This window comes from Camelus dromedarius, chromosome 29 (genome assembly GCF_036321535.1).
Source record: "Camelus dromedarius isolate mCamDro1 chromosome 29, mCamDro1.pat, whole genome shotgun sequence".
Taxonomy (NCBI): Eukaryota; Metazoa; Chordata; class Mammalia; order Artiodactyla; family Camelidae; genus Camelus; species Camelus dromedarius.
Window position 1 is genome coordinate 17,973,257 of NC_087464.1, and position 14,393 is coordinate 17,987,649.

At 38.6% G+C, this 14,393-nt stretch overlaps 1 long non-coding RNA gene across 1 annotated transcript in view; it reads right to left on the reverse strand.

Moving 5' to 3' along the window:
- Positions 1-944: 944 nt before the first annotated feature.
- The window catches only part of LOC135319568 (uncharacterized), a 28,864-nt gene continuing 15,415 nt past the window's right edge, over positions 945-14,393 (reverse strand). The window contains exons 6-7 of the long non-coding RNA XR_010378296.1: positions 3,311-3,399; positions 945-1,000 (exon numbers count right to left, since the gene is read on the reverse strand). This is a non-coding gene — a long non-coding RNA (uncharacterized LOC135319568). The remainder of the gene's footprint in view (positions 1,001-3,310; positions 3,400-14,393) is intronic.

Sequence of the window (14,393 nt, forward strand, 5' to 3'; positions counted from 1 at the left end):
GCAAAACTATAATATACGGCGCTGTCGGTCAGAACAGCAGTTACATTTTGCGGGGCTGTTGACTAAGAGGGTGCATTAAGGAACTTTCTGGGATAACAGAAATGTTCTGTGTCTAGTGGTAGTTATATAGGTGTTGTTCTGGTTATTTATTACTGTGTAACAAACCAGCCCAAAACTTAGCGGCTTAAAACAATCTGTTTTTCTTATGAATCTGCAGTGTGGGCAGGGCTCGATGGGGAAAGCTCATGTCTCTCCACCCAGAGTCATCTGGGTTGGCTTGACTGAGGGCTAGAAGATCCACCTCCAAGAGGGCTTATTCACATGGCTGGCAAGTTGATGCTGGCTGCTGGCTGGGAGCTCCGTCAGAGTTGAGGGCCAGGGACCTTGGCTTCTCTCCACATGAACCTCTCCATGTGACTGGGCTTCCTCATAACATGGTGGCTCAAGGCCAAGTGGCCTAAGAGAGACAGGAAGAGGCTCGATCTCCTTTTATGACCTAGGCTTGACCGTCACACAGCATATTGCCTCCACACTTAATTTGCTGAGGTGGTCACAAAACCCTGCCCAGGTGTAAAAGGAGGGGACATAGACTCTGCACTTGATGGGGGAGTGGCAAGTCACACGGTGAGAAAGCCACGGGGGACTGGAAACTTTAAGCCATCTTTAGAACATACAACTGACCACAGGAGTTTACATATGTAAAAACTTCTTAGCTTTATGCTTGAAATTTGTGTCCTTTACCATTTGTAAGTTATATCTCAATAGAAAAGTAAATAAAATGTGAAAAGCTTGAAAAGAATATATAAACTTCACTTTTAAATTTATCCTGTATACTTGAGAACATTATCTATCTTTCCATCCATATAAACATGTATACCCCTAAATACAACTTTTTAAAATAAAAATGGTATCATATTACACATATTATTCTGAAACTTACTTTTTTTCACTTAATACATTGTGGAAATCCTTCCATGCCAAGCAGTTTGGGAGTGGAATGCTTTCAAATGTTCAAAGAAAAGACACTAAATAAATGAGAGCTTAGACAGACTTCCAAATTCATATTATGAAGTTAACTCTGATATTAAATCCTGATCAAGAGAAATCACATAAAGGAAACTATTAGCCAATCTCATATATGAATATAATATGAAAATCTCAAAGTAACAGCAAATCAAATTTAGTACTAAGTAAAAGCATAATTAACCAAAAGGAAGTAAATTCATTCAAGTAGTAATTCAAAGGTAGTTCAATATAAAGAAAAGGTACTAGCATTTATCCCCTCAGATATGCATAATAAGAAAAGTTATATCATAGAATTAGGAATGGACCCCAGTTTTATGGGTCTGAAGCTTATACAATTGTGTGTGAGTGTGTAGGGGGGTACTTTTAAAGAAAAGAATGCAAATTAGATAGAAAATAGGGGTATACAGATCTTCATAGCAAATCTTTGAAACTTTTCTACATGTTTGAAATTATTAGAAAAGTTAGAAGAGTATAATGAGAAAAAATCATAAGAAATCACACATTTTTAAAAAGCTGACAAATATCACAAACAGCATAAACCCAGAAAGTAGCCTGAAAAACGTCTATAATACTTTTCCCCTGAAGTTTGTCTTCATACTTTTTGTCTCTTGACATGAAAATGATTTTGGAACATCATTTTCTAGAGAAAGAACAGAAAAATTATGTTTTTCCTCTAGTAGGATCAAAAATTTTATTATTGGCTATTATTGGCTGTTTAGAGAAGTTTCTGCATTTTTAGAACTTGTTACTGATCATATGCACATTTAAAGCATTATCATGAAACCCGGGAACACTTCTTTGACATTTCTTTTCTGTACGAGCTATAGCAGACATTTACGATACTGCTAGAGGTTTGTGTCCAACAAACACAGGAATCCTGATAAATTCTATCTTGTGTGATTCTTGTTACAAAAGGGTATGATTGTCTATTATTGTAATCAATGAAACATCAAGAATATTCCTAACAAGAGAGGACTTCTTTCTTGATCAGGTGTTAATAAAGACCAAATCCTCCATTTACAGTTTTATATTTTGATTGATTGGAAAAATTTCCCACAGACTAGCCTCTGTTGTTATTTATTTTTTAAACTTGTTTGCCTCCACTGCCCATATACCTCTGGGGCTGGGTCCTAGAGGATCCATTTATATGGTAATAAGGTTCCTGCCTATACCTTTGTGTCATGATACTGGATAAATTGGCACAACAGGCAGTAGAAGTATCCCTGGAAGCTCTTCCTATAGTGAGCATCTAGCAAAGGTGACTGATAACCACATAAAGATATCCTGCTAAACCTAACTAAACGTATCCCAGACTCAGCTTCTCCTTAATGCCAGAGGCCATTCCAGTGCCCCCCAGTGACACAGGGAAATTGTGATGGAAGATTTATCAGAACTATCAGCCTTAACCAACTGTCATTAAAATATCTTACTTTGCAAATTTTACATAAATATAACATGGTGTGAATATATTGCTAGAGCCCCTCCTAGACTCTTGGATGAGGTTTGTGAAAGTGAAGGGCCCTGAAGCTTAAGCTTCATTAGTTTCATGATAAATCTTCCTCTGCACAGAGTTGATGTAAGGCTTAACTGCATTAATACATGGGAAGCATTTAGAACAGGCTGAGTAAATGCTCAATAAATACAATTTATTATACATTACTGATACAGAAATAGATAAATACAGCAGAGTAGTGAGCCCAGAAAGAGATTCAATTATATACATACACATACATATGTGTGTATATATATGTGTGTGTGTATATATATATATGTGTGTGTGTGTGTGTGTGTGTGTGTGTGTGTGTATACACATATATATTTGTTTATTGGAGATAGATTATATTTCACTCTTTATTCCAAAATATATACCTCAAAGAATAAATCTATATATTAAAGAAGAAGACAGTGATAACAAAGAGGAAAAGAAGAAGAACAACAATGGTAACAACAAGACAAAAGAACCAAAATAAAGTGCAAGTGAAATGATCTGGTTTTGAGGTGGGGAATTTCTTTTTAAACATAATACCAAAGACTAAATCCATAAAATAAAAATACTGGCAGATTTGACTACATAAAAACATTAAACTTCTGTCCATCTATGAATAAAGTATATTAATATTAAAAGTAAAGATACAAACTAGGAGAAAATATTTGTGTAATTTATGACAAAAGGATCATATCATTAATACAGAAAGAGCCCTTATAAACCAATAAGATAAATACCCAATCATCCCCTTTTTTAAATGGACAAAGGACATGAACAGGGAATGCAAAGAAATACAACCTTTCTGAAGAGTGACTCAGAAATGCGTGTTCTACAGTTTAAAATTTATGTATCTTTTGTCCCAGCAATTCTATCCATGGTAATTTATTCTGAGGAAATAAGAGCAAAGTATAGAATTAAAAACAACATTATAAAAAGATATCAAAGCATTATAACAATTTTTAAAAATGGAAACAGCCTAGATAGATGATTGGTTAGGTAAATTACAGTACAATCAATCATATGCTGGAACAATAAATATCTGTTGAAGAATGTTTATTGGTATGAGAACGTGTTCTCAAGCCATAACGCTGAGTGAAAGAGCAGGCTACAGAACAAGACATAGCAATCCATTTTGTCCTTTGGGCCCAGAGTGCACCATTTTTTTTTAAGTTGAAGTATATTCAGTTTACAACATTGCATCAATTCCTGGTGTACAGCATAATAGCTCAGTCATATATATATGTATATATATATATATATATATTCGTTTTCATATTCTTTTTCATTATAGGTTACTACAAGATATTGAATATAGTTCCCTCTGCTATACAGTAGAAACTTGTTGTTTATCCATTTTATATATAGTCTTTAGTATCTGCAAATCCTGAACTCCCAATTTATCCCTTTACACTACACTCCCTCCCGCCCTGTAACCATAAATTTGTTTCCTATGTCTGTGAATCTGTTTCTGTTTTATAAATAAATTTACTTTTTTTTTTTTAGATTCCACATATAAGAGATATTACATGGTCATTTTGTTTTAAATGTCTGTTTTATATATATAAAAAAGATAAAGTTTATAATCACTGTTGTTAATTTGATATATTGTAGGGTGATGGGATGATTAGTGATTTCTCCCATTTTGTATTTTTTTTTTATTGGAGCTTAAGAAAGAGGTAAAAATATTGTGAGACTTGATGACATACAATGATTGCATTGGCTAGCAGGACACCTGCCTGGCTAGGCCATAAGATGCAGTTTATTTCTCTGTCTTCCTCTGAAATGCTGTTAGGTATCACCTCTCATTTGACGAAATGCAATTTAATTCAGTTGCCCGGTCATTGCATACCCCTATTGCAAGGCACTAGAGATGAGATTACAAAGGTAACTAGAAGATATTACTTTCCCCAAAGAAGCCATTAATTTAGTAGGAGGGGGGAAACCATTGGGACCTGCTTAGCTAGAAATAAAATTTTTTGGAATTTTTTTTTAATGCAACAGCAAAGGCAATTTTTCGTCTCCTAGACTAAATTCAGCTTACTTCTGGAGTTCTTCTTTCTTTGCTTGTCATTGCTTTCTGGAATTCAGCCTAGGAAAGTAACATATGTCACCATGTGTGCTAGTTTATAATTAGAACAAATGTGAAGATTTATAAGAAAAGGCCTATTGGCAAAAAACATTTAGTAAAACTCTAGAAAAGGCAGTCAGGAGAAATAAGGAGGAAGAAGTCTATTTTGGAAATTAATTTGATGCTAAAGAAAGAGAAGGCATTTAAAAGTATAAGAGGCAATTATTATGTCCTTGGGATTTTTGTTTCAGGAGTTCATGGAAATGTAGCTGCTATTAGATTACCCTCTATTTGAAAGGATGAGTATTGTGGATATAAATAGAAGCTAAGGTCAAGAAGCTAAAGGCAGAAAAAGACTCATGCATCCAGTAGAGACTGATAAGCATGTGAAATAATATCCTCTACTCATAAGGCTGCAATTATGCCTCTGCCCTGAGTTTGAGCTCCAGGGAAGAGGGGAAGGGTAAAAATCAGAAGGGCCTAAGGTTGCCCTTCTCATATATCTTAAACCGGTTCAAATCTTCACCAGACTTATTATGATAACATTAATACACAGCAGAGTCTTATTTCTAAGACCTCTGAGCCCATCAGGTAATTTCCTCTCCACATTTCATCTGTTTCCAACCAAGAATTGACATGTTTCAGAAAGATGTTGTTGACCTAAGCCCTAAAAAGCACCATCTCCTCCCTCTTTAGGAACATGAGTTTTTGAGAAGATTTTCCTAGAGGCATGGCCCCAGGAATTTAAAAAGCAAACAGGTAGAGGGTCACATATAGTCTGATGCAGCTTAATTTCCCACCATCTTTCCATCCCACTGCTACACTGACCTCCTCTATCCCAGATTTCCCACATTCTGCTTTCCTGCTCAGGACGCAGCTGTTCAGCTTTCATCCTTCTCCACTGTCCTGCCAGCTTTCATGACCCTCAAGCTCTAGAGGGGCATGTTTCCCTGAGCACCTTCCCATCCCTTCCTGCTTTGACTGTCCCTTCTGTCTTTTCTTGGGCTCCTGTCCCAGCTGCCTGAGTCTGACTCATTCACGAAGGGCTCCATCCCCATGCCCCACTGTGCATGGTTGCCAGGGTCTCCACTGAGTGGCGGTGGGCTACCTGGATGCTCAGTGGATCTGCTGCCTCTTCCTTGTCTTTCTCTGAGAGGTCTCTTCTCTGCACTTGACTCTCATCACTACGTGTTCTTCAAGAAGAGGGGAAGAATAGCCTTTTAGTTCACCAAGTCAACTCAAGTTCTCTAAGTCCACAGCTCTTTCCCAGATACGCCTCATCTCCATATGGAATGTACCTCTTCTGTCCTCACCAAGTGCCACTCTTCCTAGCTTGAGTGAGAACATAATGACTGATATGCATACAGTTTTAGTCTGTGACCCACCTGAGGGATAGAAGGACATGTCTACCTATCCCAGACTCTTGGTACCTTTTCACTAAGGTATTGGACTTGTGTGTGGGATCAGGAGGTACTGTCTGTGCCCTTTATTTTTGGGGGTCCTATTTCTTAGGTTCTCTCAGGCAATAACATTCCTTCTGATCCAGCTTTCTGGGAGATGAATTGGGAAAAACAGGTTTGTAACGTCAAATAGCTCTGGTTTCTTAACCCAAACATCTGTCACATTGGCTGGCCCCGGGGTCCTAGATATGGTTGATCTTTATTGCCTTCCCACGATTTTTCTTCCAAATCATTTATCACTTTTATAGGATTTCATTGGTATTTTCCATTTGACTAAACCTGTAGGCTTTTTTTTTTTCTCATTGAATCACACATACCAGTTATAAGATGCATTCTAATTTCAGAGTTGTTACAAGAGGAAGAAATATATATTTAGAATTGATGAAACACACTATATGTTAACCTTTCTGCTTGTTTTATTGTACATTTTTCTTTGTAGAGTTTTTTATGTTCTAGTTGATTTTCTACCATGTCAATTTTTATTTCCATTGTTTCTAATAATGATTTTAAGTAGTCTATAACTAATTTTTATAATAATTTAAAAAACTTGGCCTGTTGTTCTTGGATATATGTCCTCTTTCATCTCTTTTACAACTTGTGGATCTCACATGACACACAAAAAATCAATTCCAGATCTACATGTAAAAGGCCCCTCAAATTCTTACAGCAGAAAATATAGGAGGACATATTAAAGCAGGCAAAGATGTCTTAAAAGGGAAATATAAATCACACTATCCATCAAAGGAAATTAATAAATTGGACTATATTAAAATTAAGAACCTCTGTTTATCGAAAGATACAAATTAAGAGAATGAAAAGGCAAGCTATAGATTTGGAAAAGATATTTTCAATACGTATATCTGACAAAAGACTCTCATCCAAAGTGTGTAAATTGATAAGAGAAAGGAAGCCAATTGAATAGAAAATGGGCAAGAGATCTGAATGGCCATTTATTAAGGAGGTTTTGCAAAAGGCTAAGAAGCACGCAAGAAGATGTTCAACATCATCATCATCAAGAAAACGCAAACTAACACGAGAATGAGGTACGACTACACGGGACCACAATGGCTAAAACTTAAATGGCTGACAATAACAAGTGGTAACAAGGATACAGAACAATCAGAACATTCATACTCATATTCTCCTGATAGGAGTGTAAATTAATACAGCCAATCTGAAAAATTATTTGGCATTATCTCCTAAAGATCAACATCTACACAATCTATGGCCCAGAGATTCCACTCCTAGGGATATTTCCAACAGAAACATGTATATTTGTTCACCAAAAGACATGCCCAAGAATGTTCATAGGAGTACAATTTGTAATAAACAAAAACTAGAGAAGAGACAATTGATCATCTTGAGTAGACAGAAATGTAAATTGTGCCATATTAACACAATGGAAATCTACACAGAATGAATTGATACAACAGCATAGATGAATCCCACAAACACAGTAATGAATGAAAGGAGCCAGACCCGCAAAGAGTATGTACTGTGTAATTCTGTATATGTAAAGTTCAAAACCAAGAAATTAAACTGGTGTTAGAAGTTAAGATATGGAAATGATATGAGGTGGGCTTCTGGAAGCTGTTAATGTTCTGTGTCTAGATCTGGGTATTATAGGAGTCTAGACCCATTTTTGAAAGTTCAATGAACTGTACTCTTACGCTTTGTGCACCTTTTGGTGTGAGTGTTAGACTTTATTAGAGTTTCCAGAAAAATACTGAAGACTTGTTCTTTAGATTCTTGCATTTCTTCTGGATGATTTAGTCAAGAAGTTTTCTTTAGGCTCTTATTGCTTTTTACTGTCATTGTCCTTAGATTAGTTTTTGCTTGCTTAAGTATTGGGGATAATAATTTTGCACACACAGTATTTTATTTCCCTCTTAAATAATGTTCCCTTTCAGCCTTCCCTCTCTAAGACAGGCTTATCTTCCCAGAGCAGGAAAGACTGAATATTTGGCCTCCTTATCAAAGTGATTGTTCTAAAATTAGGGTGGCCAGGGGAAAGATGCCATGTTCATTCCTGAGCCTCTTTTAGCCCCTGGGAATGTAGAATTGAGAGCAGCAGCCCTGCTATGGATCTGCTGGGTGGGAGTGAGGCGACCCCACTGCCTGGACTGCCTGGTCAGGGGCCAGATGGGCAATGTGGTAGCGATTCAGTGGAGCCCATAGGTCAGTGAAAGCTAAGGTGAGGTCAAGCCAGCTGGAGAGGAGCCCTCAGGCTCTGACCATAATAAATAAAACTAGGTGGCAGGTTAGAGCAACTGTAGGGATCAGCTATGGATACTAGAAGCCAAGATCAAAGCCAGTTGTGCCTCAGTGGTCACCAGCCCCCACATAGCAAAGGGATGGCATAAGGCTATAATATCTAAGAGGTCACATGGCCCCTTCCCTGCACCCATATGCTACCTTAGAGATGAGCTGGAAGAGGAGGGTGAAATCTGACAGACTTGGACTAATTGTACTAGAATGGACTAAAATACATGTTTCCATTGTCACCTAATCAGGGAGACCCAGTAAGATCAGGTTGCTTAAAGAGAAATAAAGGAGCCACATTTCTTTGGCACTTCTGAGGACAGTGCAACTAAAGTTGCAGCCCTCTTTCTCTCTCTTTTTTTTTTTCTTGATTTTATCAACTTGTAAATTTTGTTGCTGAAAATAATTCATTCAGGAAGTTTTCTAGATATTTGAATAGAATTTGAGGAGAAAGTTCCTGGCATTGCTACTCTCCACAATCATCCCTTTATTTATTAGTAAAACTACTTTACAATTTGTCTTACTTTTCCACTGTATTCATCGTCCAACCATCTACCTACCCACCCAAACAGTAACCATTTTTTGGAGCCACGTGCCAGGTATTAAGCTAGAAGATGAATGACAGTCCTTGCTATCAAGTTTTGAACACAGAGGGTAAGCAGATAACAAACACTGTTCCATCTTCACCTCACCACATAGCCACATAGGCTTGTTTTCATTTTTGGTGTCTAGGCATATGAATTGCCAGGTATTGTTGAAAGTACCAGGTTTCTGAGTCTTATGACACTATGACAATAATCTTTAAGAGCTTCCTTGCTTTGTAGTATGTCAAGTTGTACGTCTGCTGCCCTAGACCTGGAATCAGTCATTTCTCTAAGGAGCCTCGGTTCCCTTTAGTGGGAAATATATTTAGAAACCAGAATCTGGCCTCTAAGGAAGCTCATTTCTTCTGGGTTGGTTATTATTTCTTGTTCTTTTCAGTGGACAGAGATGAGAAAATAGACATCCATGTCTTGTTCCTAATCTCAGGGGAAAAAATCTTTGGTCTTTTATTATTGAGTATATTAGCTGTGGGTTTGTTGAGTGTTTTTATCATGAAGGGCTCAAAAAAATTTAAGAATGTAAAGGGGTCCTGCTGGTGTAGAGTACTAGCTAGGAGCGAGGACTTTGGAATCAGTCTGTGCGGTTCGAATCAGAGCTTGGCTGTTTACTTGCTTCACGAACTGTTTGGATGGTTTATTTAACCATTCTCTGCCCCAGTTTCCTTATTTGGAAAATGGAGAGGATAATAGTAACACTATCTACCTCAGAGGGATAAATGAAGATTAGATGATTACACGTTAAAACAGTGCCTGAACCCGGAGATTGTCATTCTAAGTGAAGTAAGCCAGAAAGAGAAAGAAAAATACCGTATATCACTTACGTGTGGAATCTAAAAAAATGACATGTTAACTTATTTACAAAACAGAAACAAACTCACAGACGTAGAAAACAAACTTGTGGTTACTGGGGGGAAAAAGGGGTGGAGGGATAAATTGGGAGTTCAGGATTTGTAAATACTAACCACTATATACAAAATAGATAAACAGCAGGGTTCTCCTGTATAGCACAGGAAACTATACTCAATATCTTATAATAACCTATAATGAAAAAGAATATGAAAAGGAATATATATATATATATATTCAGTCATATATATATATATATATATATATATATATATGACTGAATCCCTATGCTGTACCCCAGAAATTAACACAACATTGTAAACCCACTATACTTCAATAAAAAAAAAAAAGTGCCTGATGTGGAGTAAATGATTCAAAGAACTGAACCAATTTAAATGTTCACTGGCAATTTCTAATTTCCCAAAGTCTATCACACATAGATTTAATCATTTGACTTCGCTTTTTTTGATTAATAGATGATGCCTCATTTTTCAAGTTTACATTTCTGTAATTACTGTAGAGGCTGAACAGTTTTCAAATTTTTGTCACAGTTGTGCTCCTTCCCTTTTTAATCTATTTTAACTGTCCACTTGTACTTTATTACTAGCTGTCTCACATACTACTTTGATGCATCAAGTACAAGCTAAATAACTAAAATTAGTCTGGTTTATACCACATTATCAAGGCTGTGTCGCGTTTATAAAAATAATATTAGGGCTCCAAGGACATTGAAGAGCTCGAATTATCTGTCCCACATGTTTTAAATCTTTGAAATAAGCCATGGAGACTAAGCCCAGTTGCTGTGATTCTGCTGCCGTGGTATAAATATGACCTTCCACGAAAAAGCATGTCATGGCCAGAAGTGAAACTCAAAGCAGCCGGTTGGGTTTCAGAGTTCACTTCACTAGAATATGCTGCCTCTCTGGTTACAGGAAAGTAAATATAGACCAGGCTGATTATATGAACACACTGCATTTAACTTTGCCCATCTCTAGTCCTTTCCCATTTCAGTTTCAACCGAAACGAGATCAACCCAGTTATAAGTAGGTCTGCTTATGCTTTTCCCATCCACTCAGGAATTTCCCTTCTTTCCAAGGCTAAGTGTTCCGCCTTTGCCCTTCAGTTCATTCCCTTACTATCCTGCTGCTCTGTTTCTCCCTTTTCTTTCTGGCGACTTCAAACTCTCCATTTCTACTGGCACCTTTTCCTGGTACCCACAAATATGTAACTATTTCTTCCAACAGGAAAGAGGTCCTCAACCCTGTGGCAGCCTCTGAGTGTTCCCCTTTCTCCCTCTTTCCTAGCACAGTACTTACTCCAGTTCCTCATCTCCTGCCACTCCTCAAGCAACGACGAGGTGGCTTTGACCACCACTCCCCTGAGCACCTCTAAGGCTGCTGGAGGTCTCCTAACTGCCGAGCCAGTGAGCCGCTTCCTGTCATTTTATTTGACCTCACTGGGCATGATGGCTGACTTCTTACTCTTGGACACTCTCCTTGCCTGGGTGTGTGATACAGTTTTGTCATTTTTCACCTCTCTAACCTTTCCTTTTCAGTTTTCTACATGACAAGCCCCTCATCTGTCCCCACCCTTAACCATTGGTTTACTCGAGATCCTATGCTTGGCTCCCTTCTTCTTTTTCCCTCCAAACACACCTTCTGCACGATCTCTTCCTTTCCCATGATTTTGGTTAATGCTGGTGATTCCCAAATCTGTATCTTCACCCCAATCATCCTTCTTAGCATAATACTTGTTTTAGATATCCAAATGTCTCCTGGAAATCTCCTACTGGAGTCCCACAAACACATCAGACGGAGTGGACATCTCCTTTCCTGGAAACTCCTCCAACACCTTATGAAGTAAATTGCTGCTACCTTAAAAAAAAATCCAGTTGAAACCCTAGCAGTCAAGTGGAAAGAATGTCTAGCTGTCTGGCTGATTTTAGCCTTTGGTTTCGACAGATCACGGCATAGAGAATACAATACAATTGTGCTCTTTCTCTCCTAGTTTGTAAAATTTGATTTTATTTGGGCAGCAAAAAGCACAAGGAAGGAGGACCCTGTCTCTAGGCCTCAGAGAAAACCCACAATAAGTTTCGGTATATTTCAGTGTATCTTAGTCCCCTTAGTTCCTTGTCCTTTTCCTTTTCTCGAGCATGCTGCCACTCCTAAATTCATTTCTGGTTCTTGCCTCTCACATCCAATTAATCATTAAGCTCTGTAGATTCTGTTCCTAACTAGCCTCTCCTTTCTACTCTCACTGCAGCTGCCCTGGTTCAAGATGCCTTTGTTCTTCTCGCTTAGATTACTGCTCCTCTCGCCCCTTCGCCTCCCGTTTATTCACCTTCACCTCACACTCTGCACACTTACTAGAATAAGCTTCTAAAATGGCCAACCTGAACACGTCCCTCTCCATCGTCAAATTTTCACTAGTTCCTCCATCCCCGGGGGGTTGGCTGGCAGCTCCTAGACTGTGCTACGGTATTTTTGCCTCCTCTCCATTCTGTATGTTGTAGTTAACTTCTTTCTGAAATGCCCTCTCTGCCTTGATCCTACAGGGTCACTTCCTCTGAGGAGCCCAGACTGAATTGATCATTCCCTCCCCTGGGCACCTTTGATCCGTTTTATTACTGTCCTTCTTAAGTACAATGGTGACTGTGATGGTCTGTTTACAGGTGTGAGTCCTCCGTAGACTGTGAATGATGGGTCACTTGCTTACAATTTCCTTTTTTATAACTACACTGCCTAGTAGAGTTTGTAGCACATTTGTGTATTGAATGAATGAGTTTTAAATTTGATTGTTTGGCTAGGGATTCTGTTAGCTCTGCAGTACTTGGAGGCTGGTTGTAAGATGTGCAGCTTATTGAGTCCTCATCCTCTATCCCCTTCCCGCTTCTCCTTTCTGCTTCCTGCCTTTATGCCATTTCCTTTCCACGCTGGATGCCAAGCGGGTGGTGAACCAGTGACTGACTAGCGCATGTGACTGCTGGGACAGTCAGTTTTACCATAAACAGAATTCTTACTGCCTGAGTATTCATTAAACAAGACCCCACAGTTTGAGTTTATGTAATGCAGCAAAAGTCAATAACCCTCTGACATATTCACTAACACACCAGTCAATTATGAAATCCCCTGGATTAGCTGCAAAGTTTACCTCTGCCGTGGAAAGTGAAAATTTGACTGATATAAAACCAGTTAACAAACGAAGAACAAAGCAACAAGAATAAAGATGTGATAAGTGCTTCAAAGAAGGTGATGTGAACATCAAAGGATTAAGACTACTTTTGGAAAATTGACTAACCGCTTGAATACTATGCAAAGGCATCTGTCAAATCTTGTGGCAAAGCTCAAACATGAAATGAATGTTGTGTATTATGCCATCATATTTCTTTTTATCAAAGTTATACATGTATTTAATAAAAATAGATTTACAGAGCTTGAAATGAAAACAGTAATACTTTATCCTACTTTTCCCCACCCCTGATTTCTGCCCCTGAAGACAACACCCTCTAATGCCTGCTTTTGCCCCCAATTACTAAATAACATGTTGGCATTGGAATTTCTCTATTTTTCCAGGTTTGGATGTTGTCTATCGAGTTTCTACTATGGAAGATGAGGCTGCTTCCTTAGTTTTCTTTTTCTTCTCACTACTTCAGCCTCAAACTCTCTGGAGTTTTTCATCTCTTACTACCTTCAAACATGCTAGGTAACATAACAATTTCATCTTTGTCTAGAGACAGTTCTCCTAGAGCTGCCTTCTTCCTGCCCTAAGCTGGGCTGCTTGTTCCCCAGGCCTGCTGCTGCACGGCTGTCATCCCATCATGCCCGGGGGATCCCTCAGCCCTGTTCATGGCCTGGAGCTCCTGTTTCCTGAATCCCACATCTTCCTCTGCATTGTATACTCCCTTGTTTTGGTGGCACACGCTCTCCAGCAGCTTTCTGAGAAAACGCTCAAGGGAGGTAGACTTTTTTGAGACCTTGCTTTTCTGAAAATGCCTTTTTTTCCCCCTCTCACTTAATAGTTTAATTTTTTCAAGTTGAAGTCCTGAGCTATCTGGACTAGATCATCGGAAAACTCTCCCACTAAAAAACACCTAAAAATGCTGGCTATAGCATAACAGATTTTATAGGCACAGAGCTGAGACTGCAAAAATGTAAATGAAATCCTCAGAGGCTGAAACTAAACTCTGGGGCCTAGAGTCTGTGAGCAATGCAGTGCTTACAGCTCTAGGGAGGTCGTCATCTCACTAACCTGGAAACTTGGTTTTCCTGTCTACACTAGGCTAGGAGACCTGGTTTGGAGTTCACTGGCTGCAGAACATTGAAACTGACATCCCTGCAGAAAGCTGGGACCTTTAAAGGAAACATGCACCTGTGATGAAAGGGTGAACAAGCAACAAATTTCCCACCACACAAGAAGATAAAAATGAAGCTCATATGTCATGGCCTGACTCAGAGAAGGGGGGAAACTCTCACTTGTAAAACTGAAGCCATCCTATACCATTGTTTGAGATCTGAATTCCTGCTACCAGAGGGACATTATTGACCTTTCCCATCTGATTCTTCTGATGATCAGCTGCACCTTTTCCTGACACCCGATCCAGGTTTGAAGGTGTTATCTGTCTCTAGCCATGGATCAGGACA